Below are 27,739 nucleotides of genomic sequence, written 5' to 3' on the forward strand. Positions count from 1 at the left end.
TCACCCAGGCTGGCATAATACATGAGGGAAAGTGAAAACCCAGGAAATGCAGAGCCATGTTGTTTCTCAGGTCCTCAGGTTTTTAGCCTGCTGGTCTTCTTTTCCCTACCTTTCAGAGTCATCTTACATTTGTTTAAATATGACAAGTTTTTAATGTTCTTAGTAGAAAGAATGGGGTATTGTACATCGAATCCATCTTTCCCAACACATGACTGCACTAATTTTTTTCATTATAAATTGATTTTTTTCTGGTAAGCTCAACCTAGGGTTGCAGATCTTCTATCTCAGAAGATGTAGTTTGAAATGGACTTGTTCATTACCACCATAGAATATATACTGTCAGTAATGTTGGCAAGGGAAACAAAAACTTAAGGAAGAAAATTTAGTGTTTAATGAACTTTCTTAGTTACACAACTTCTCTGACCCAATAAATATTTCACAACACCTAGGCTTTATATGTGTTTATATGATACCACTGAAATGACTATGTCTCTGCCAGCCTATATTTTTGTAATTCTGTCACTATTGACTAGGTCAATCAGAAAAACTTCATTGCAATATAAATAAATATGAAGATGGCTATATACAGTGGAAAGAACTCATGGCTATAAATGAAGAAAAAGTCAAAATTTTTATGAGTGTACCTAATTTGAATCAGTATTTTTAAGTTAAATGATAATTATAACTGGATTGAAAAATGAAATAGAGGACAGGAGACCTCAATTCTTAATAAGTTTTAGCTACCTAGTGGAAAGGTATCAGAAACAAATCTTTTTCCTTGGTCTCTATTACAGCTCTTGCCGGGCAGCAGGGTTGGAGTAACATATAACCTTTAACTTTTTTTTTTTTTTTTTTTTTTTTTCAGAATAATTGGATGGACTATGTATGTTTACTGATTGAATAATGTGGATTAATGCTACCTGATCACATGTCATCTTAGTCCTTCTTGGGCACTCAGTGTTTCCTCTCCATCTCTTAATTCCTCAGAATACAATGACTGGATGTGAGCTGTGCACACAACTGATATCTGTTTATTATTATTATTATTATTATTAGATATTATTTTAATATTATAGCTTAAATATATCATTCAATGTAAGAGACATACAAACTCATTTTTTTCTTGGAGTTTAAGGGAAACATTTGGACCATGATATACGTAGATAATGTACACATGGATACACACGGATTTGTGCACATGGATAGATTATGAATAATGGACAAAAGTCAAAGTTAGATTTACAGGATTAAAAGAATTAAAATTTGGGGGCATCTGGTTGGCTTAAGTTGGTTAAGAGGCTGACTCTTGATTTTAGCTCAGGTCATGATCTCATAGTTTGTAGGGTTTGAGCCCCACATTGGCTCTGTGCTGTTTGGGATTCTCTTTCCCTCTTCTCTGCCCCTCCCCCCACTCAAGTCACCTCTCTCTCTCTCTCTCTCTCTCCCCCACAGTGAATAAAATTTAAAAAACATTAAGATGTCTCTAGACATATAATTTTGGCAGGAGAGTAAACGCTTTACTTTTATCTTAGTACATATCCTTTCCTAGCATGACCATGCAATGCATGTGCACAAACACACTTTATTATTAATGCAAGATATTTAAGGGACTGGCATTGTTTTAAAGAATATTTTAATGAAACTCATGAAAATAGTTTTATAATTGAGAAACGTCTGTAGTGTAAAGGATATCTTCCCAACCCCATAATCTCTACATGAAGCATGTAAATGATCAGGTCTTAGAGCAAATAAAATTATACTCTATTTCCGTAATTATAATCTAGGGGCTACACTTACACTTATCTGTCAGTTTTAATTGCATTTATAAGGTAAGATTTATTTGTGATTATTTATGGATGATCTAATTTTCCATTACCCAAAAAGCAGATCCAGATGCTTTTAGGAACTCTTAATAATATTTAGTCCTGATTCTCTGAGAAAGGAGAGAAGGATTGTGGCCAGACAATAACAAAATTTCTTATAGTCTGATTAGCTCATTTTTCCAAATGCTTTTTCTGTTGGTCATATCACCATTCAGAATCCAATTTTGGCATTCCCAAATGACTCATATATCTGGATTATTCATATATAATGAGTGTGTTATTTTCTGGTGCAGGATCACATGCTTTTGGATACTGAAACCAACTTTACTTCATTATGACTGATTTCCTAACATTCCACACAATTTTCACTGCAGAAGGGAGGCAGCAGCATGGAAGTGATGATGAATTAATATTTATTATAATTATTTCTCAAATAATTGCTATTTATATTTATCCTGATTCCACCTCACAATTTTATTTATTTCAGAAACATTTTTGTTCTAGATGACTAGTGATTTCTTCTAATTATCTTATGACCTGAGACACCCTTGTCACTATCAAGTTTAACAAGAGACACAGGTGTCAAGACAAGAAGATTTAAGACAAAATAGATATAATGTATCAAAAAACAAGACAAACCCACCACAAATATTCACTGAGAATTTATAATCCAAATGAGGTAAGTTTTTTTAACTGATTATTTTTTAGATTATTGTTTGATATATAGTGTATATTATATATTTTTTACTCTGGAAAAAAACTATAATAAAAACAGAAATAACTTACATTTGTTTAAAAATATTTGTCAGTCATAGCTGTAATATAAACCATCAAATTATAAAGCAATTTAATCAACAAAAGTTTTTTTGTTGCAACATAATTCTGAAACCTATTACCCTTTTCTCTGTATTTTAAGTATTATAAATTTGTTATTTTGAATTTTTCATCATTAAGACACTTATGATATCTCAAAATTAATACCCTAAATCTATATATTGTTAAAAATTATTTTTATTAAAACTATATTAAGCTTTAATATTTTTAAGTTAAATAAAGTTTTGTTTGTTGTTGGCCATGTGTCAGTAAAAAGTAATTGAAAATGCTTCATCTGTGTCCACCATAAAATGAAGATTCTCTCTTAGGTAAATAACTAGTTCTTGACATTCCTCTTTGTTCAGCTATAACCTAATCTTTCAGAGAAGTTTTTTGTTTTTTGTTTTTCTTTAACTCAAAAATTATTGTGTTGCAGTCTACAGAATGGGAGATAATTTTTGCAAACCATATATTGAATAAAGGGTTAATATCCAAAATACGTAAAAAACTGAGTTAACTCACTAACAGTGACAACAAATAATGTTGTCTCCAAAGACAACATCAAAATGGCCAACAAACACATGAAAAAATACTCAACATCACTAATTATCAGGAAAAATGCAAATCAAAACCACAATGAGTTATTACCTCACACATATTAGAATGTCTATCATCAAGAAGACAAGAGACACAAGGTGCTGGAGAAGATGTGGTGAAAAGGGATCCCTTATATATTGTTGGTGGGGATGTAAATTGGAACCACTATGGAAAACAATACGGAAGTTCCTCAAAAAATTAAAAATAGTGGCACCTGGATGACTCTGTCAGTTAAGCATCTGATTCTTGATTTCACCTCAGGTCATGATCTCACAGTTTGTGGGTTCAAGCTCTTCACTGGGCTCCAAGCTGACAGTGCAGAGCCTGCTTGGGATTCTTTCTCTCTCCCTCTCTCTTTCTGCCCCTCCTGTGCCTGTACTCGCTCTTTCTCTCTCTCTCCCAAAATAAATAAATAAACTTAAAAAAATTAAAAATGAATATACTGTACAATCCAGCAATTCCTGGATTTATACCCAAAGGAAATAAAAACAGAATTTTGGCAAGATGCATACATCCCTATGTGTATCACAACATTATTCATAATAACCAAGATATGGAAACATTCTAAATGCCCATCAGTGGATAAATGGATAAAAAAGATGGGGTACATATGCACAATGGATTATTATTCAGCTATGGGAAAGGAAAATATTCTTCCATTTGTGACAACATGGGTGGATCTTGAGCATATTATAACAAGCATGGTGAGACAAAGAAGGACAAGTACCATATAATATCACTTATATGTGGAATCTAAAAAAGTTACACCTGTAAAAAACAGTAAAATGGTGGTTACCAGGAGAAAGGGAGATGGAGAGAAGATTGATTGAATTTAAAGGTACAAACTTGTAACTAGTAAAAGAGGTATAGAAACCTAATGTACAGAATAAGGAATATAGACAATATTGTGCTATAATTATGTAATGTGATAAACACTGCTACATTGGAAATCACATTACAATATATAAATGTATCAAAGTAACTCATTTCACACCTTAAACTTGGACAATGTTATACATTGTTTACTCAATTCAAAAAAGTGAACTTAACATGTCTACGTTGCTTCATATATTCTTCTATGTCTTCACATTATACTGGGAAAAGCAACCAAATCCTTAACAGTTTGCAGCCTTCAGAATCTGATTTCTCTCCCCCTATTTAACCTCTCCAAAATGGTCTCCAAAATGGTCCAGAAATCAGTGGAAACTTTACATATACAAATCCATCGTTTTTAGAAAGAAATTATGAATATTTTCACCTATCATCTAGCATCATCATCATCATCATCATCATCATCATCTCTCTATCCATGTCATGTGGTTTTTCCCGAGCTTTTTTCTGAGCAAGCAATCCAAGAGACCAAAATGGGGTGCCTTTATGACCCAACTTTGGATGTCATGAACCATAATTCTGTCATATACACATGGTTGTACAATCTTATCTGTGATTCAGTGTGGGACGACCCTTCTTGAATACCAGGAGGCAAGATTGCTCTAAGAACCATCTTAGAGACTAGCAACTAAATAGATTTATTTGAGTTTAAAAAACGTAATGCTTTGGGGCACCTGGGTGGCTCAGTCAGTATAGTTGTCCAGTTCTTGATTTCAGCTCAGATCATGATCCCAGGGTCATAGGATTGAGCCCTGCATCAGGCTCCACACTGAGGTGAAGACTGCTTGAGATTCATTCTCTCTCTCTCCCTCTGCCTCTTTCCCCCACTTAGGTGCTCTCTATCTCTAAATTAAAAGAAAAAAAAAACCTTAATGTTTTATGTTCTTTAATATTTAAAATATTTTAATTTATTCAAGTTTTCAAGTCTTTAGTATACATTATATTTCTAAATGTTAGGTTTAATTCCAGAATGATATTCAATTGTGTAGCTATGTGCAATTGTGTAGCTATAATTTATTTAACACATCTATTATTGGAACATTTAAGTCATTTTTTTTTCCATTTTAAAACAACCAATGAGCAAATTTAGTGCTAAATCTTTATATAGAAATAAATTAATATGGATCCTTAAAATGCATTACTAGAATTAAACTCTCTGGGTCCAATGGCACAAGCCTGAAGGATAAGCTTTCAATATATTGGAATATTGTTCTCCAAAAACGTTATTTCAATGTACTTTTTTATTAGCAAAGAATTGTGAGTTGTCTGTTTTTTCTGATTTGGTAATAAATTGTCTTACTTGTATTTTAATTAATATTTCTTTAATTTTTGCTGAAATTTATTAATAAACTCATTGGCTCATAGTTTGCAAATTGCATATATATACATACATATGTGATATATAGGTAGATATTCACATACATAGATTTATTAAATTAATGTTTCACTTTTTAAAAATGAATTCTTAGAGCATATTACATTTAAAACTATAGTAATCAAGATTATTGGCTACATACAACTTTCTTCAATGATAAAAACATTTTAATCTATGTTAGAATTGCTGTCCATTTGCCAAATATGGCTATTGAACACTTAAAATGTGGCTAGAGCAACTGATGAACTAAATTTTTACTTTTATATAATTTTAATTAAATTTAAATAGCTACAAACAGCTACATATTGGACAGCCCAGGATAGGGATTAATCAGGGATGTTGTAGTCCTTTTGATTCAAAAACATCCTTTACCCAGGCCTCTCTAATTACCTACCTCGTATCAATACTCTAAATTTTCAGGTATATATTATATACAGTAATTACACAAATCTACTGTGTACAACTAAATAAATGTTTACATATGTAAAAACCTATTTAACTGCCACCCAGATCAAGATTTAGAACACTTCCGTCATTTTAGAACATTTCCTTGTGCCCTTTCCAGTAGTGTCCCCTTTGAAGAGTAATCATTATCCTGACATCTATCATCATAAATTAGTTTGGCTTATTTTGAAGTAATATAAATAAAGCAATGATTAGTATTATTTTGTATCTTTTATTTGTTTTGTTTTCTGTTTTTTTATTCGTGTGTGTGTGTGTGTGTGTGTGTGTGTATTATTTTCTATTTAGCTTCTGTCTCTCACTGTGGTTAAGATGCACCTATTCTGTGTGTATTAGTAGTGTGGCATTTTTCTTTGGTGTGTAGAATTGTATTTTATGAATATTCCACACTTTTTTTTTTTACCCATTCTCAGTACAAAGACATTTGGAATGTTTTCAACATTAGACTATCATAAATAAAGCTCTGATTACATTCTTCTACATGTTTCTACATGTTATTCTAATATGTGTGTGTGTGTGTGTGTGTGTGTGTGTGTGTATATATATAACAAAAACTTTAGTTTAATGTTACAACAGCTATAGAGGAGTCTTCAAAAATGTTTATACTAGTGTAAATTTGCATCAGCAATGTAAGGTAATATCTTTTAGATATTGAGTAACTGAGTCATAGAAAATTAAATAACTTGACCAATGATATTGCTAATAAATATCAGAGCTGAAATTTCAATGAGGAGATGTAGAATTATAGATAGCTCTCTTCACCACCAAATTATTCCACAGACAATAAAACAAATAAGCAAATTTTAAAAAATGGATATAAAAGGAAACAGAGAACCTGAGTTACCCTAATAACAATAAAAAATTGAAGCAATATTCCAGGGAAGATGGCAGAGTAGGAGGGTCCTAAGCTTACCTCATCCTGTAGATACAACTAGATAACACCCAAATCAGTGTATGTAACCCAGAAAATGACATAGAGATTGGCAGAACTGAGTCTCCATAGCTAATATAGAGAGGAGGCCACATCACAAAGTAAGAAGGGCAGAGAAGTGGTTAGGAACTAAAGGGCCCCCAGAACTGTCTGAGGGAGGGAGGGATGTGGTGGGTACAGAGAGTGGAGAGGAGCAGACCCAACACCAGGCATAAGGGACTCACACAGGGAAGACAAATCCCTATAATATTTGTTTTTGAAAGCCAGAGAGGCCTGGCTTTATAATTCTTATAATCAGTGGGGCTTAACACCTAGAAATTTAAAAATCAGTAGGCTTGGCTCTGGGAGATCCAGGGGGGTGACAAGGCAACTGAATCCCTGCCCTTAAAGAGACAGCACAACAAACAACTCCATGCAGATACAGCACAGAAGCAGCAGTTTGAAAAATGTCTGGGGTTTATGGGAAGATTCACTTACTAATCTCAGTGCATATGCTGGAGAGGTAGGGATCTTTGGGAGACTTCAAGAACAAAAGAGATAGTGGGCACCATTTCCCTCCCTCATCCCCCAGCCTAGAAATACAGAAACCTGTGAGTACCAGTGCCAGGCTAACACTTTCCACCAGCTTTGCTAATAGCACACCCCACTCCCAGAGGTTTCTGCAGATCCACACCCCTCCACCAACCCAGACAGGCTTTGCTGGAGGTTTTTCGGGTGGCTGTGGGTCCCCTCCCACAACAGACCCTCAGAGAACTTGCTGGCATCATTTGCCCCACCCCTGCATTCTTCAGACCTGCCCCCTTCAACAACCCTTGGCAGGAGACAATCCAAAGCAGTGGCAGAAGCTTGGCAGAGTGCAAGCAGCCTTGACAGAGGACAGTACCACTCCAATGAGATTCCTACCCTGGTGAAAGGGGAAGAAACTACACACACCAGTCCAACTGTGGTCCCAGTGGTGAGCTGGGGGCAGATATCAGGTATTACTTCAGAACCCATCCACCAATAAAAGCTTCTCAGAAGAAATCACAAGGAAAGAGCCCTGCAGCTTGGTGCTAGTACATCTCTAACATACTCTTGGTCTGACTTAAGCCCAACCCTGCCCACACAGCACACAGGCCCAAACCCTGACCACAACAGTGAGATCCACTGCAGATGACTGGACCAAAGGCAAAGTGGCTAGCCACAATTGTAAGGTTCATGCAACACATGTATCAGACACCCTGAAGCATCAGGTTCTGGTGAACAGAGGGCATTGCACTGCAGGGCACTACAAGACCTCCTCTTCATAAGGCCACTACTTTCAATAGCAGGACACAGAGCTGACTTTTCCAACACATAGAGACAAACACAGAGAGTTAGAGAAAATGAGGACACAGAAGAATATGTCCCAAATGAAGTAACAACAAAATCACAGCAAGAGAGCTAAATTAAACAGATATAAGATATAGGTAATATGCCTGATAAAGAATTTAAAGTAATGCTCATAAAGATATCTGTGAACTTGAGAAACAAGTGGAGGACTTCGGTGAGACCCTCAACAAAGAGACAATATAAAAAAGAACCAATCAAAGATGAAGAATTCAATAACTAAAATTTAAAACACACTAGATGGTATACACACACACACACACACACACGCAATTGAATATTACTCAGCCATAAAAAAGAATGAAATCTTGCCATTTGCAATGATGTGGATGGAGCTAGTAAGTATTGTGCTAAGCAAATAAGTCAGAGAAAGAAAAATACCATATGATTTCATGCATATGTGGAATTTAAGAAACACAACAAATGAATGTAGGGTAAAAAAAAAGAAAGAGAGGCAAACCATAAAACAGACTCTTAACTACAGAGAACAAACAGGGTTGCTGGAAAGGAGATGGACAGGAAGATGATTAAATTGGTGATAGGTATTAATGGAGATGATTAAATTGGTGGTGGTTGTGATGAACAGTGGGTGTTGTATGTAAGTGATGAATCACCAAATTCTACACCTGAAACTAATATCACACTGTATGTTAACTAACTGGAATTTAAATAAAAACTTGAAACTAAAAAAAATTATAATAACATAAAATAAAATACACTAGATGGAATAGATAGTAGACTAGAGGAAGCAGAAAATGGATCAATAACCTGGAGGACAGAGTAATGGAAAGCAATCAAGATGAACAGGAGAGAAAAAAGAATTAGAAAATGAAGATAGGAACTCAGCAGCAACATGAAGTGTAATAACATTTGCATTATAGGAATACCAGAAGAGAGAGAAAAGGAGGCAGAAAATTTATTTGAAGAAATAGCTGAACGCTGCCTGAATCTGGGGAAGAAAACATAAATCCAGATCCAGAAGACACAGAGAGACACCAACAAAAGTAACCCAAGAAGGTCTACACCAAGACACAGAGTAATTAAAATGGCAATGTAGTGATAAAGAGAGAATTTTAAAAGCAGCAAGAGAAAAAAGTTATATACTAGGGAAACACCACAAGGCTATCATCTGATTTTTTAGCAGAAATTTTTCAGGGGTGAAGGGAGTGGCATGTTACATTCAAAGCACTGAAAGAAAAAAATCTTACAACCAAGAGTACTCTATCCAGCAAACCTATAACTCAAAATAGGAGAGAGAGAGAGTTTCCCAGACAAATAAAAAATAGAGAAATTCATGACCACTAAACCAGCCCTACAAAAAATGTTAAAGGGGACCCTTTGCATAGAAAAGAGGGACCATAAGTAGGAGTAAAATAAGTAGGAAGTACAAAAGCAATAAAATTAATATAGTTATAAAAATCAGTCAAGGGATTCACAAAATAAAAGGATGTAAAGTATGATACCATGTACCTAAAACATAGGAGGGGAGAGGACTAAAAATTCAGTGCTTTAGTCTAGGTTCAAATTTAAGAAATCATCAACTTGGGGTGCCTGGATGGCTCTGTGGGTAGAGCATGCAATTCCATCTCAGGGTCATGAGTTTGAGCCCCATAGTTGGTGTAGAGATGACATACATACATATATACATACATACATAAATACATACTAAGTAAGTAACTAACATACATACATATATACATACATACATACATACATACTAACTAAGTTTAAAAAAAGAAACCATCAACCTAATATAGACTGTGATATGCATAAGATGTTACATAAACCAAACGGTAGTCAAAAATTTCATAGATATGCAAATTATGAGAAAAGAATCAAAGTATATCACTAAAGAAAGCCAGTGAACTGTGAGTGAAGAGAGAAAAAGAAACACAGAAAACTACAAAAACAATCATAAAATAAGTAACAAAATAGTAATAACCACATAACTACCACTGATTCTTTTAATTTAAATGTACTAGATGCCTCAATAGAAAGACATAGGATGACAGAATGGATAAAAAAGCAAGACCCATCTATACACTGCTTCGAAGAGACTCATTTCAAACCTAAAGATGCATGCAGGTTCAGAGTGAAGGTGTGGTGGGGCGCTTGCGTGGCTCAGTCAGTTAAGGGTTCGACTTTGGTTCAGATCATGATCTCATGGTGTATTGGTTTGAGCCCCAAGGTGAGCTGTGTGCTGACAGCTCAGGGTCTGGACCCTTATTGGGATTCGGTGTCTCCCTCTCTCTCTGCCCCTCCCCCATTCATGCACTGTCTCTCTGTCTCTCAAAAATAAACGTTAAATTTTTTTTAAAAAAAGAAAGCGTAGGTGTGGAAAAGCACTTATCATGTAAATGGAAGTGAAAAGAAATCTAGGGTAGCAATATTTATATAGACAAAATAGTCTTTAAAATAAAGAGTGTAACAAAATAAAGAATGCTATATAACCATAAACGAGCAATCCAACAGGAAGATATAACAATTGTAAATATTTTTGCATACAACATGGGAGCACCCAAAACATAAAGCAGCTGATAATGAACTTAAAGGAAGTAATTGATAGTAGCATAAAAATAGTAGGGAAGTTTAACACCTGACTTAAAGCAATTGATAGATTATCCAAACACAATTAACAAGGAAACAGTGGCTTGGAATGACACATTGTACCAGATGGATCTAACAGATATATTCAGAACATTCCATCCTAAAACAGCCGAATGCACATTGTTTTCAAGAGTTCATAAAGCATTTTCCAGAATAGATCACATATTAGGCCACAAAACAAGTCTCAACAAATTCAAAAAAATTTCAGTCATACCATGCGTCTTTTCCAAACACATTATGAAACTAGAAATCAACCACAAGAAAATATCTGGAAAAAACACAAATACATGGCGATTAAATAACATGCTACTAAACAATGACTGCTTCAACCAAAAAATCAAAGAGGAAATAAAAATACATGTAGATAAATGAAAATGAAAATACAACAGTCCAAAATCTTTGGGATGCAGCAAAAGCTATTCTGAGGGAAGTTTGTAGCAATACAGAAGACAAACTCAAGAAGCAAGAAAAATATCAAATAAACAACCTAGAAGGAATTAGAAGGAATTAGAAGGAATTAGAAGAAGAAGAACAAACAAATCCAAAACCAGTAGAAAGAATGAAATAATAAAGATTGGAGCAGAAATAAAGTAGAAACTAAAAAACAAAAGAACAGATCAGTGAAACTGGGAGCTGGTTCTTTGAGAAATCAATGATATTGATAAACCTCTAGCAAGACTCATAAAGAGAGAGAGAGGACTTAAATAAAAAATAATCAGAAATGAAAGAGGAGATATAACAACCAACACTAAGAAATACATAGGATTGTAAGAGAATATTATGGAAAAAAAACATATGCCAACAAATGGGACAATCTAGAAGAAATGGATACATTCTTAGAAACATATTGCCTCCCAAAACCAAATCATGGAGAAGTAGAAAATTTGAATAGACTGATTACCAGCAATCAAATTGAATCACGAATCAACTCCCAACAAACCAAAGTCCAGTACCAACTCCCAACAAACCAAAGCTCCACAGGTGAATTCTACTAAACATTTTTAAAGGAGTTAATACCTATTCTTCTCAAACTATTCCAAAAAAATAAAAGAGGAGGAAAAGCTCCCAAATTCATTCTATGAAGTCAGTATTACTCTGATACCAATACCAGGTAATGACACTACAAAGAGAGAGAAAGAAAGAGAGAGAGAGAGAGAGAGAGAGAGAGAGAGAGAGTGAACTATAGGCCAATATCTCTGATGAACATAGATGGAAAATCCTCAATAAATATTAGCAAACCAAATCCAATAATACATTAAAAAATTATTTGCTGTGATCAAGTGAGTTTATTCCTGTGTTTGAAGGACTATTATATTATAATAATATTTATATTATTTAAATTATTATGTTTATATATAATATTTGTATTATTATATAAAATAGAATATTATCCAGCCATGAAAAAGAATGAAATTTTCCATTTGCAACAACATAAATGGATCTAAGAGGTGAAGTAAGTCAGAGAAAGACATTTTACTCATATGTGGAATTTAAGAAAATAAATGAACAAAGAAAAAGACAAACTGAAAAATAGACTGTTAACTGCAGAAAGAAAACTGATGGTTACTAGAGGGCTGGTGAGTGGAGGGGATGAGTGAAACAGGTGAAGGGCATTAAGATTACACTTATTATGATGAGCACTGAGTAACTTATAGAATGGTTGGATCATTATATGGTACACCTAAAAGTAATATAACACTTTGTTAACTGTACTGATTTTTTTTAATTGAAGCAATATTAAAATACAAATAAAATTCTAAAGTCAGATTTTTTGTCTAGTTGTTTCTACAAATAATTAAGGAAGTAGATATTTCTAATTTTATACAAGTTTTTCCAGGTAATTGAAGAGAAATAATACTCTACAATTCATATTATTAGTATGATTTTTATACAAAATTGAAAAAGTTATTGTTTAAAGGACAACAGAGACCAATCAAACTCAAGAATATACACACAAAAATATTACTAAATTATTGGAAAATGAAGCCCCTAATATATATATATATAGTGATCACATTTTATTTATATCAGGAATGCAGGAGTCTTTAAACATTACATGGCCACTCAAGTAATTCACTGTATTAACTAATTAAAAATATAAAGCTATATACTCATTTATAATTATTCCTATAGAGGTAGCAAATGCATTATAAGATTCAAAATCCATTAATGATTTTAAAAGGCTTATAAAGCTAGCAAATAGAAGATAGTTTACATAACCTAATAATGATTACAAAAATTTTTATAGTAAACATCTCACTTAATTATCAAATATTGACACCATTTCCACTGAAATCAAGAATTTCAGAATATTATTTATTATAAATTCTGTTTAACACTTTACTCAAGCTTCTATTCCAGTAAGGGAAGAAAAATAACAAAACCAAAAGTACTGTAGCTGAATTACAACACTATTTTAAAATGATATATATAATTGAAAAGAATCTAAGGATAAAAATTAGAATTAATGAGAGATTCACAAAGTTACTGGAAACAGAAGAACCCAAATATGTATGTGTATACCTGCACACATGTTTGTATATATAGTATAAATTTTATTCCTATCAACTAGACACAAACCAAAAATTTTAAAGTATTACTTATAATAGCATCAAAATATGATATACCTATGAGTAATTCTTACAATTGTACAAGATTTCCCTTGAGAAAATTATAGAAATTCCAACTCAGTAGCACCAAGAACCTCTAGGAGGATAACACGGGTGGCTCAGCCACAACATACATAGAAGTTTAATAAAATATAATGATAACATAATGTGGTAATGCTCTGAGGTCATTGTTTTTTAATTTTTTTAATCTTTATTTATTTTTGAGAGAGAGACAGCATGTGAGCAGGGGAGGAGCAGAGAAAGAGGGAGACACAGAATCCCAAGCAGGCTCCAGGCTCCGAGCTGTCAGCACAGAGCCAGACACGGGGCATGAACTCATGAAACGTGAGATCATTACTTGAGCCGAAGTTGGAAGCTCAACTGACTGAGCCACCCTGGTGCCCCTGAGGTAATTTTTTTTATTAAAAGACACAATAGCACAAGAAGAAAATAAGATATCAAGCCATGAGAAGATATGGAGGAATCTTAAATGCATATTACTAAAGGAAAGACACACTGAAAAGGCTATATAGTGTAGGATTCCAACTATCAGACATTCTAACAAAGCTATGGTGACAATAAAAAGATCAGGGGTTGCCAGAGGTGGAGGAAGTGAAGATAAATAGGCAGAGCACAAAGGATTTTCATAGAAGTATGATACTCTGTATAATCATGGCTATATGACATTATACATTCGCCTAAACTCACAGAATATACAACATTAAGTTGAACCTTGAAGTGAGCTCTGGACTCTAGGTGATTAGGATGTTATCTGTGTAGGTTCATTTGTGGTGACAAATGTACGATTCTGGTGAGTGAAATTGATAATGGGTGAAGCTATGGGTGGATATGGGGGATATAACAGAAATCTCACTACTTTCCTCTCAAATTTGTTTTAAATCTAAAATAATAGTCTTAAAAATTAAATTTTCAAATGGCAAAGTAACTATGATGTTGCCTTATAATATATAACTCAAAACAAAAAAAAATAAATTGTTCTAAAAAAGTAACTCTTTAAAAAAGACTTCAAGTCTTTTTTTTTTTTTAATGTTTATTTACTTTTGAGACAGAGAGAGACAGAGCATGAACAGGGGAGGGTCAGAGAGACAGGGAGACACAGAATCTGAAACAGGCTCCAGGCTCTGAGCTGTCAGCACAGAGCCCGACGCGGGGCTTGAACTCACAGACGGCGAGATGGTGACCTGAGCTGAAGTCAGATGCCCAATTGACTGAGCCACCCAGGCGCCCCCAAAAGACTTCAAGTATTAAAAAAGAAATCTTTAAGATTGTGTGCTAATGCTATGGGATAGATAAAACAACAGAATAAAAGTGATCCAGAAAGATATGCAAATATATTGGATACTTTATATATGGCAATGATACACACTTGCAGGGAATTAAAGATATTACTGATTTTTCAGCGAATGGTACTGGCTATGGGATGACAGTTCTTTACAGGTCCCATGTTTTCCTGCATGTCTTTTGAGCAGAGGCACTGACTGCCTTTGGTTTAGACTATCTTTTCAAGGATTTTTGTGTACCAAAATATACAAATACTATGTCCATTCCACTCCTACCTTATCCCCCAGCCAAAGGTAGGTTGCTTTACTGCCCCATATATTAAACTTAATGTCTTCTGGGGCTAAAACTAAGCTTTTTTGCTGCCCATTATAACAAATGTAGGTCCCTTAATCTCAGAGTTCCTGTTCTGTAATGCGCCCCACTGTATGTGTGAGTGTCATCAGGCCCTTTTCAAATTCCCCTTTGGAAAAGGGGATTTGGAAAACTCGTACCCATGCTAATTCTCTGGCTACTGCTATTCCTGTGATTAGTAAACTACACTTTTTCTCTGACATAGAATTCATATCTTTTGCCAGCATTCTTAAAACTATGGCATGCTTACTTGTTAACTTACAAGGAAATATTTCAGATAATTTCCATTCTTGGCACCATCCTTACTCATATCCATAAATAAAAATATAAGGAGAAATCAACAAGGTGGCTAGGACAAAACTCAAGATGATGGCTCTCACTAGGAGAGGAAAGCAAGAAAGATTTGATGACGGAAATGTACTGAGTGGAGTTTCTGGTGCATGGGCAATATTCTACTTCTTCTCTTAGGTAGTAGTTAAGTGGATATTGAATTTATAATTTTTGTTTAAATTGTGCATATGTGTTTTATGCTCTTTTCTCTTTGTTCTCATAATAAAAACTGTTAAAATAATAGATTAGAAACTCAGTGTGGGTAATATATATTTAAGCATTTAGGACTTTGTGCATAACAAATGCCAGAAAAATTTTAAAAGGAAAGCAGCATGAACATAATTTATATTTATTATAATACTTAATTGTATAAAATATAAGTCAATAAGCCTAAAAGAAAATAAAACTGAATACTAGTATTTATCTCTGAATGATATGAATACAGACTTTCTTTTGCTTCCTACTTTTACATTTAATTTTACACTTAAAATAATTATTATATAAGTGGGATGGAAAAATTCTTCTTAATTTAACAAGAACAAAACAAAAAGAATCCAAAAAATGTCTCTAATACATACACTACAAAATTACATGGACCACCTGGAAAAATATACTTATAATATTCAAACAATTACCAATTTATGAGCAATTAAGATACTAGGAATTATAGATAATTTTTCATGCTACAGGCATAATGCTAAATTCAAGAACCACACACACACACAAAATCATACTGGAAGTCTGAGTCAGAAACCAACTCCCTCCTCTTTTGAAAGGACCAAAATGGTTACAGGGTTTATGAGGGAACCCTATTTAAAGCTAAGTGTATGCCAAGGAGCTTGTGTGGCTCAGTTGGTTAAGCGTCAGACTCTTGATTTCGGCTCAGGTCATGATTTCAGGGGCCATGATCTCAGTGTTCATGACATTGAGCCCTGCATTGGGCTCTGTGCTGACAGTGCAAAGCCTGCTTGGGTTTCTCTCTCTCCCTCTCCCAGCTTCTTCCCCGCTCTCACTTTCTCTGTCTCAAAATAAATGTATAGATATCTAAAAAAATAAAGCTAAGTAGTTGCCTACCACAGAATGTTCAAAGCAGTCATTAAAATGCTCTTTCACTTGCTTTAGTAAAAATAATGGTTGATTAATAAAATAATAATGATTTTAATATGCAGCAAAATATCAATAGGTAACATTTATTGGGTATTTGCTTTGGGAGAAACACTATGCCAGCATTTCACATGCATCATCTCATTTAATTCTCAGAAAAATTCAGTGAAGACAGACAACTCCTAGTACCATTTTACTAACATGGAACAACTGTGATTAGAGGGTTTTAAAGTAACTAGTCTGAGGTCACACAGCTAGTATGAGAGGAGCCATGGCAGACACCCAACTGTCTGAATCTAGAGCCAGAACTCATCCAAATATGAAATGAAATATGAAAATAGCCAGAAATACCAACATTAAAAAAATCATTTAAATGAAAAATATCCAGACTCTGGGATCATACCCTTCTCTGCCTTAGCCATTCTCAACCTCCGGGGCATGACTTCACTTTCTCTTTTGTTTGTTGGTTTAGGAAAACAGAATGAAAATTGAAATTCTCTTTGGGAAACATTGCATGAAAATATACTGTAATCATCGAATCTCCCAGTTTTTCACTACTGATATATCTATCATGCTTTCTAAAGACAGACACAGTATAGAATCCTCTTTCGGCCTCAAAATCCTTGGTCAAGTTATAATAGCTCACTGATGTCCAACTTCCTCATTGGTAAAGTTTTCATAATACAATTTGTAAGGTGGTTATGAATACTAAAATGTAATAATATAAGTGAAAAAATGCTTAGTTTCATGAATAATTAGCGATATTATTTTTTCTGTTTTGTAGAGAGAAGTGACATGATAAAGAAAAAATAAAGGGAGAAAAATTCTTATTGTATTAGAGCCCCTCCATAGCTCCATGTATTTTCTACCCACAACACTCTAATGAATTCCCCTCCTATGCAAAACTATGCAAAATCAGTGATTGTGAGTTTGGATTGTTTTATGTGAAAATCATAAGTGAAAGTTATTTGTTAGTTACTGTTCTCCTACGTGTGTGTGTGTGTGTGTGTGTTTTCCCACACTACCAAGTAATCCCAACAGCAGCTGGGTGTCCTACAATTCAAATCAATTCTGACACTAATCACATGGGACACTATCACTTGTCCTACAGATTAAGGGCTCAGTCCCAGAAAACTTCCTCCCCAAATTTAGATGCCAATCTCAAATCCAAGTTATCACTTGTGCATCTGACAGACTTGCCATAGATCAGAGGTTTCCACCACCATCCTCCTTGGGTTGAATTAATTTACTAGAGCAGCTCACAGAACTCAGAGAAACATGTTACTTACCAGAATACTGGTTTATTATAAAAGGATAAACTCAGGACAGCTGAATGGAAGAGACCACAGCAAAGGTATGTGGGAAGGGATGAAGAGCTTCCATGCTCTCTGGGTGCACCACTCTCCTGAAATCTCCATGTATTCACCAATACAGAAAGTCCACGAACTCAGTCCTTTTGGGTGTTTATGGAGGCTTCATTACATAGGCCGATTGACTTAATGATTGGCCATCAGTGATTGATTCAGCCTCCAGCCTCTCCCCTCCCTGAAAGTCAGAAGGGGGAATGAAATTGCAATCTTCTAAACAGGCTGTTGTTTCCCCTGGCAACGAGCCCCCATTCTTAGGTGCATTCTGAAAGTTACTTCCTTAAAACATACTCAGGTGTGGTTGAAAGGGGCCTATTATGAATATCAAGACACCTTTATACCTCTTATCACTTAAGAATGAGTTTTAGGAGCTTGGTGCCAGAAACAGGGACAAAGACTAAATATATATATTTTTATATATTTATTATTATAAATCACAAGATCACACACACACACACACACACACACACACACACACTTATACATATGCAAATTGTGTGCATCTGCATGTCTGTGTTTCTGATCACTTATGTAAACTCTCTGAGATTATTACAGAGAAAAATGTTAGCTCAAAATGTTAAATTTAGGTGGCTGAAAACGTGTTCTAAGGAAAAAAAGTCTGCAATACAGAACAAAAAATAAAAATCTGTAAAGCAGTGGATTCAGAAAATAAAGAGGAATGGTAAAAAGGCCCCCAAATCTAATGAGGGGATAACAGGATCCTTACCCTGTTTGTAGGCTTGGAAGCCTGGGATGGAGAATCTAGTCTCCAGGCTATTACATTATCTACTAGAATAAACCTAAATTAGAGTTAAACACCTTGACCAATTAATTCCCAAGTGGAGAAGTTTGGGGGGGGGTAATAATCAACTCTAAATTACCAAAAAAAAAAAATAATTGTCTTAGTTGAATATGGGACCCATCATATTACTCAAGCTTATGTAATAATATGCAGGGTAGTGTACATTTTCTCTAAGAAACAGAATTAAACATCATACATTTTCTACTTCCTGAGCCATCTTCCCTCTTTCCTTTTAGTTGTTCCCTTGTGAATTATGGTGGCATTTATGGAGCAACTGTGTGTGTGTATGTGTGTGCGTGTGTGTGTGTGTGTGCTCTTCCTGTTTGTGCAAGTTATGGGGAGTGTTAGTAGGGAAATAAAGAAATTTGTGAATCTTTGACTTTTGTTTTCATATTAACCCTAATATGGTTAATATGACCATAGGATTGGTACAACCCTATCTTTACAAATGAAGTGATTCAGATTCTTAATTTGTTTTTGAAACTCAAATCCAACAAAATAAATACAGTAATATCTATATTAATTGTGTTATTAACATAATATTGGTAAATAACTAAAAAAACCTAGTGATTTGAAAACACTTGTTTTAGTAACAGCTCACAAACTTTAGACATGCTGAGTTATCTTTATTACACAGTTTAATAAAATGCTGCAGAAACCATAGGATATGGTAATCTGTATCATGGTTTATTGCACAGGAAACACCATAGGAGATAGGCTTATAAATAAATGCCTATGGGAAGCATAAAATACTGATAAGTAAATGACTAAATGACTTAGATTTAAGCATTTTTAGAATGTTTTGAAATTTTTCACTAGAAATAAGGACTGTGCAAAAAGAGATGGAGAAAACAAAAGTTACATCGAGACATTTTGGAATAAAAATATTACTTTGTTCATGCACTATTGCTTAGGTGGTGCATAGAAACCTGCACTTTATTTTACTTTTCTGCAAATTTAAAACAGCTGAAGGTAAAGTATTTTGAATTAAGAACCGTGTGGTGTGAGCATGAGAGATTGTGAAGTAGAAAATAAGTAACAGCGTTTATAGTAGAGTAAGGAAAATCCAGCAAAGAAAAAAAAATCTCACAGAATACTGCACAATCCTGATAAATTGAAAGTGATTCAACTTACAGAATTACAAAATTGACAGTAAGTGTGGTAATTGATAGGTAGCTTTTAGGAAATGGTGAAACAACAGATGACTAGCATGCAGCAGTTTGTTTCCAGGAACAGTTTTTAATACCAGGTTCTCTACCCAGGGCTATATTTTATAGTAAGTAGTAAGAAGGGTGCAAAGATTCAAAAAATGAAATGGAGGGGCACCTGGGTAGCCCAGTCAGTTGAGCATCCGACTTCGGCTCAGGTCATAATCTACCGGTTTATGGGTCCAAGCCCCCCATTGGGCTCTGTGCTGACAGCTCAGCCCCTCCCCTTCTTACATTCTGTCTCTCTTTCTCTCTCTCTCTCTCTCTCTCTCTCTCTCTCTCATAAATAAATAAATAAATAAATAAATATTTAAAAAATGAAAAGGAAAGGGTTTATGATTAATGGGAGGAAACTATCCAGGTTGCAGTTATCTCAAAAACACCTTTCTTGCTCAAAGTTAGAAAGTTATTTACAGCCTAGAGGTGAGGGAGAACAAAACAAAACACATAATAATATTGCTGACTGTCAAAACTATGAAGCATCTGACACTTTATTTTACTTGCTAGCTTACAAGATTTATTGCCATGATTTCATGAATGCTAGGAGAAGACATGAGACTTTTGGGTTAGAGACAAAACAGAGTTCCTATTCACAGCATCGGTAGTAGCCAGAATACCAATATTTTTTTGCACCTATTCTGCAAGCTCCAATTCCCATAAGAAAACAAGAGGGTCAGCTTATGTGTGCATACACAGTGTGTATACTCCACAGCTGAAGGATACTAAGCTAAAGGTAACCCAATCTTTATATTGAGCTTCTGGCAAACCTGCTAACACTTTGCTCCGAAGGAAGATATCTTCATTTTATGGACAGTAAATATATATCTTTCCTTTTATCATGAGGGAGACACTGTCTTTATATTCTAAGGATGACCACTTTATGATCAACGTCCTTGAAAATATTGTCTGGAAGAAAGCTGTCAATGCCTTTGCTTACAAGACATACAGAAACATGGGAGCTCTCTGGAGAATTGCCTCCCTATAGTAACATTTCACTACTCGCCCAGCACTATTATAAGCCTTTTGTTTCCAGTAACTGATTTTATCCTCAGAACAACTCTATGAGATGGGGGTCTCTTTCTCATTTTAGTGAAGAGGAAAATGAGGCACAGAGAGGTAAGGAATTATCAACTAGTATGTTGCAAGTTGGCTCAAAAGCTGTACTTTCAGTCTCTATGTTCTCTTGCAGTGGGAATGTTCTTGAACAGAGCTTTGGGTAAATTCATTCCTATTCCTATTCATATATGTATATAAGTACATGGCGTAAAGGATCAAGAGAATACACAACATCATGAGAAAGTCACCTTTTCCACATTTTTGGTGTGACAGATGCATGAACAAGAAAAAACCATGAGGGGATAGTCATGTGCCCTAAAATATTGGCCAATTATAAAATGTAATATTCAAAATGAAAAGAAAAGAATAGGAATTTGGATTGAAACTTAGGAAAAGAGACAGTTCAGTGATTGCTATACAACCAGGAGGAAGGAAAAACAAAACAAAACAGGTGGAGACCAATTAAGTTCCCACTGCTTACCAGTTCCTACTAAGGAAATTGTAGGAGTTATTATAAAAAGACAATGTAGTATTGCAGTGTATTTGTCATATTTTGGTCTACATTTATATTCAAATTAAATGTTTAATCAATTGTACTCCAAGCTTCGTGGAATGGTTTCAAAACTCTCAACCTGTCCTTTGGCTGTATTTTATTTAACAAAGAGACATTTCATTGCTAATGGTGCTAGCCTATGTTCTAGGTGCTTGGGTATAATGGGAAATAAGATAAAGTCTTTGTTATTATTGAGCTTACATTTTAGTGGGGAAGACAGACAATAAACAGATAATCAGATATGAAATATATTTTTAAATAATTAAAGCCCTATGAAGAAAAATACATCAGGACAATGGAAAAAAAAACACTGAATATCTTTACGATAACTTTAAAAGGGGGGGGGGATGTCATGCAAAGCCCTTATGAGAAAATGCTTTGGGCAACAATATAGACTGAATGTCTTTCTCAAGTACTTATGTAATGAATTGGTTTAGGTAATGTCAGGGAGAAAGGCCTATTATAAGTGGGTCAGTTCTACAATACTGTGTTGGTGCGTCATCTCTTATTAGAAACAATGATAATACAGGGTATCTTGAAGATAGGAGATTATAATTTTAGCTAGATATAATCATAATTTTCCAGGTAGTTTGGCTTTTGTGATTGATTAGCCTTTGTTTACCTGGTTTTTTTTTTCCCCAAGCCATAGAACCCACTCATGCCTCTTCTGAGTTACCTTATCACTGCACATAAAGGCAATCCTTATAGCTCTTCCTTTTGTGCATGGTAAGAAATCAATATCTCTTTGTCTATAATGTAGTCTGTATTCTCTGGGAAATACTGCTTCCCAACTTCCATGTAATCTTCAGGAAACTTAGTAGCTCTTATTAAATGATCCAGAATACTAAAAATGATCCCCAGACGTATATCTTTTGATATGTATATAACTTAGCAGCCTTTGGGAAGGAATTCAATTCACTTTCAGTTAGGTTCCCAAAATATATGAGATGACAGAAAAAGACATCAGGGGTCCTCAAAGGACATTGTGGTAATTTTAACATAGTAGGCCAGGTTAATTAAGAGTGCCTAGAATTTAAGAGGACCAAACAAGTATGGAGCTGGCCTGATCATCCCTTAGACCCAGCCACTGTACAGAAGTGGCATGATTTATTTTTTAAATAATACTAGTCATTCCCTAACACAATGATACATTTATTTGTTTATTGTCTATTTCACCCTTAGGGCAGGAATTTTATCTTGTTTATAACTGCATTCCCAGTATCTAGCAAAACTTGACACAAAGTAGACACTCAATATATATTTGCTGAATAAATTTAATTCCATAACATTTCAATATTCAAATATTTGAATAACATTTTAAGTGTAATATTCAATTTTTTTCTCTACATATTTGTTTTGTAGTGATACAAAATAAGGACTGCAAAGCTGTGAAAAATAATGCTAGCCCACTTGTAACTATTTTATTTGTTCAAATAGGTTGGAATTAGGAAATAAAGAAAGAAAGGAAAGAAAAGAAAAAATGAAGAAAGAAAACAAAATGAAGGAAAGGAAAGGAAAAGAGAGGAAAGAAGGAAGGAGGAAAGACAGAAAGACAAAGAGAGAAAAAGACAGACAAGAGAAAGAAGAAAGAAAGAAAGAAAGAAAGAAAGAAAGAAAGAAAGGGAGAGAAATAGAGAAAAAGAGAGAGAAAGAAGGAAAGAAAGAAGGACAGAAAGAAGGAAAAAAGAAAGGAGAGAAAGAGAGAAAGAAAAGGAAGGAAGGAAGGAAGGAAGGAAGGAAGGAAGGAAGGAAGGAAGAAGAAAGAAAGAAAGAAAGAAAGAAAGAAAGAAAGAAAGAAAGAAAGAAAAGGAGAGAAAGAAAGAGAGAAGGCCAGAGAGAAAGGGGAGATGAGAAGGTAGTAGGGAAAGAGGGAAGGACAAAATACAACATAAAAGGAGTTTCTCAGTACCATTCACAAGCTTTAAAAAGCTAAGAAAAATAAATAAAATAAAAATGAAATGACTGCTGGTACAATTTTGAATTGGAAACTAAGTCACAAAATGGCATTATGATATAATAGCTGAAAAAAAGAGTGGGTATATAAACTGCATTTTTTTAAATGCTGGTTGGTAAAATTACTTACTTTTATCTGTTACTGTCCTGGATTCCTATCAGATTCTGAAGAGTTGGGTACCATTACTTCATATGGGATAGATATAAAAGAGGCTGGTTGTAATATTGACTTTGCCAACAAAGTTGGATTTGAATCCCAACTCTGATACTTTCTGGCTGGTGACCTTGAACAAGGAACTTAACCTCTCTAAGCCTCAGATTTTGTAGTATTAAAATAAGGCTAGCAATAAGCTAACTCAGAATGTTGTCATAGTATGTATCACTACATATGATAAATCATATAATGCTTAGTTGATTACTGCTCTACTTCACGAGCAATAATTGGCATTTTTATTGTTATAGGGAATGTTCTAGACAGATACATAATGAAAATTGATTCTAGAATGAATAAAATGGTTCTTCTTCATTGGTGTTAATAGCACTGAAAGACCTCTAGAGCCTATGGAACAGTAGATGAGGGGACATTAACATTTGGGGACGACTGTCACCACTGCCTGGTCTTAATTAACATGATTATGCATTAGCATCAAATCCTAAGTTAAATCTAAGGGTTGTTAAATGTGGTGCAGGGTTAAGGAATTAACATGCTTTATGCACTTACTATATATCATCCCCCATCCAAGCTACGTGACAAGTGCTATCTCAATTTATCTCTCATATTGACCCATTTGCCCTGTTTTTTAGAGACCAAAAATATAACTCAGAATTATAAATTAACTTGCCCAAGATCATGCATATAGTTAATAGAGGATTTGGGATTTGAAACTAGAAACATCGAGCTCAAAAATGCATTCTCCTTACTCTCTGACATGCTGACTTCTATGCTTTGGATTCAGTGGATTTTATTCTAATTCTGAAACATCTGTCTCAGGGATGAGAAATCAAGTGGAACTGATTGTTTGATGCCCAGAAAACAGCAAAATACATATGGTGAAACATAGATGTGATCCAAACTCCCAAAGTATTTGTTTTTTAACCCACGTAAATTTGTTTATTTTTAATATCTTATTTTAAGAGCATGTATTTATTTTCATAGTAAAGCCTTATTTTATGGCCTCTACAGGAACATCAATTATCTGTTATATTCTTAAGGCTAAGGAGGACGTCTACCAGGCATTGCCTAATAGACTGGGAATAATGCAATAATACCCCAAATCCAGAGAGTTATCCTTACAGGGTTTTGAAAATGGCTTGTGGTCCAACTCTTGGTTTCAGCTCAGGTCATGATCTTTCTGTTCATGGGTTCAAGCCCCACATTGGGCTCTACGCTGGTGGCCGGGGTCTGCTTGGATTCTGTCTCTCCTTCTCTCTGTCTCTCCCCGGATTGCTCTCTCTCTCTCTCTCTCTCTCTCTCTCTATCTCTCTCAAAAATAAATAATAAGTAAACAACAACAAAAAAGATTTAAAACGGCTTGTAGTCTCGAAACAATGACCTCTCACACCTACACTTTTAAAATCATGCACATGTTATGACTGTGCATAAATGAAAAACTCTGAGGCAACCTAAGGATCTGATGAATTTGATAATTACATATTGGGGTATCTCAGAACTCAAGCACAGGAGTGAAGCCAGACCTCAACCAGAAGAATTCAATTAGAATATAAAAACTCAGAAGTCCACTCTTTTTTTATCACTGCTTCTGTGATATTGTGGAAGAGCGTTTTCTGTTTCTCTGTTCACTTTGTTAAATATGGCTGTATAAAGTACCTAAGTATATCTTACATTTTGGAACATAATGTCTAGGCATTCACTCGCTGTCTCTGAATCCTAATTCCAAATTACTGAGAAAGAAAATCGGTATAGTTCACTTTAGATGAAGAAGTCAGTCAAACACAATAATTGTAACCATACGGCTAGAGCAATGAACAATGTATTTAAGGCTCATTCTTGGGGGAAAGGAAATGCTCTCATGGAAGGGGAGATGACCCCTTCTATGGAAAGCAGCTATCTAACTTCTCTACAGCATATATGTATATCAAACATTTTACATGTACATTCAGACAACTCAGTACCCATGCATACACTTAGATTTTTAAAAATTACAGAAAAAAATACCAAGATCTAGATACCAAAATCTGTTCCCAGCCCTAGCCATTTTTTTTTCCAGTGGGTGCATGTGTATGTGTGTTCATGTTAATGGTATGGAAATCATTTTGCCTCATTTTGCAAAAGTGGAGTTATGTTGCTTTAAATGGCAGCTGGATCATTTTCTACGTGTAAACACAGAGTCAATTTACTGAAGTAAAGAGATTTTGGGCTAGGAGGGAAAAGAGAGGTAAAGAGTATGTCCAGGAAGATATATTGTGTGTAATCACTTGAGCTTTCCTGGCAGATGGGGGCTCAATAAACAATAATGCTTTAATAATATTTGCACCCTGTGCGATTCTATGCTAGTTCCATCTTGCCTTTGCCTTTGCTGTGGTCAGCACATATCTGCCTTTGCAATGTAAAGTCAAAGGTGCCAGCTGTATTGAAAGGAAGACTGTGGTGTAGATGCCTCTCTGTTAAGAATCAAGCAATGACATGTACACTTTTATGTATGCTTGCTGACAGGCATTTATGATAATGACTTTCAAGGCTTGCTGACCTGATTTGACTCGATCTGTTCATTTCTGATTTATCCATTCCCATTAGAGTGCTAGTTTATGGATATGAATATTACTGTGAAAGAGAACACTAAAATGTTTTTGTTTTGTTTTGTTTTGTTTTGAAAAATAAAGTCCTAGCAAATGCTAGATATTTTTTAAATTGATAGGGTTTTATTTCCTTATGTAATGATTTTGTAAGCCTTCAAATCTAGACACTAAGTTACTGAAAAGTAAATATTTTTCATATTAAAAAGCAACAAGTCATGCTTTTTAATGGTATGCCTATCATTATAGCAAAACTAATTTTAGAGGGGAGAACACTCTTAATTTATTCAAGTGATTAATTTTAAAGACCCATAGATTCATATTCATAAGGAATATGGAATAGTTTATAACTTTTCTAAACAAAAATTAGATTATTTTTTTATTGAAATTCAAGTTAGTTAGTATATAGTATAGTATTGGTTTCAGGAGTAGAACCCAGTGACTCATCACCTGTATATAACACCCAGTGCTCATCCCAACAAGTACCCTCCTTAATACCTACCAGCCATTTAGCCACCTCCCCACCATCACCCAACATCCCTCCAGCAACTCTTAGTTCGTTCTGTGTTTTAGAGTTTCTTATGGTATGCCTCCCTCTCTGTTTTTATCTTATCTTATTTTTCTTTCCTTTCCCTTATATTCATCTGTTTTGTTTCTTAAATTCCACATATGACTGAAATCATTTGGTATTTATCCTTCTCTGACTGACTTATTTCACTGAACATAATACACTCTAGTTCCATTCATGTTGTTGCGAATGCCAAGAGTTCATTCTTTTTGATCTCCTAATAATATTCCATTATATATATATATACCCCATCTTCTTTATCCATTCATCAGTCGATGGACATTTGGGCTTTTTCCATAATTGGCTATTGTTTTTTTTTTTTCAATATATGAAATTTATTGTCAAATTGGTTTCCATACAACACCCAGTGCTCATCCCAAAAGGTGCCCTCCTCAATACCCATCACCCACCCTCCCCTCCCTCCCACCCCCCATCAACCCTCAGTTTGTTCTCAGTTTTTAAGAGTCTCTTATGCTTTGGCTCTCTCCCACTCTAACCTCTTTTTTTTTTTCCTTCCCCTCCTCCATGGGTTTCTGTTAAGTTTCTCAGGATCCACATAAGAGTGAAAACATATGGTATCTGTCTTTCTCTGTATGGCTTATTTCACTTAGCATCACACTCTCCAGTTCCATCCACGTTGCTACAAAGGGCCATATTTCGTTCTTTCTCATTGCCATGTAGTACTCCATTGTGTATATAAACCACAATTTCTTTATCCATTCATGTGTTGATGGACATTTAGGCTCTTTCCATAATTTGTCTTATTGCCATTTCTATGGATGGAGGGGAAGCTCTATTTTCTTTTTATTTTTTTTATTTTTTTATTTATATATGAAATTTATTGTCAAATTGGTTTCCATACAACACCCAGTGCTCATCCCAAAAGGTGCCCTCCTCAATACCCATCACCCCCCC

General features: G+C 34.7%; 1 long non-coding RNA gene across 1 annotated transcript; it reads right to left on the minus strand.

The window, feature by feature from the left end:
- Positions 1-587: 587 nt before the first annotated feature.
- On the minus strand, positions 588-9,725 carry LOC121018521 (uncharacterized). The gene is made up of 3 exons (XR_005785213.1): positions 9,618-9,725; positions 8,164-8,168; positions 588-598 (listed from the first exon to the last, which is right to left on the minus strand). It is a non-coding gene; the product is annotated as an uncharacterized LOC121018521 (long non-coding RNA).
- Positions 9,726-27,739: the final 18,014 nt, after the last annotated feature.

Source organism: Herpailurus yagouaroundi, unplaced genomic scaffold, assembly GCF_014898765.1.
Source record: "Herpailurus yagouaroundi ecotype Mexico unplaced genomic scaffold, PumYag 77, whole genome shotgun sequence".
In the NCBI taxonomy this organism is placed as follows: domain Eukaryota; kingdom Metazoa; phylum Chordata; class Mammalia; order Carnivora; family Felidae; genus Herpailurus; species Herpailurus yagouaroundi.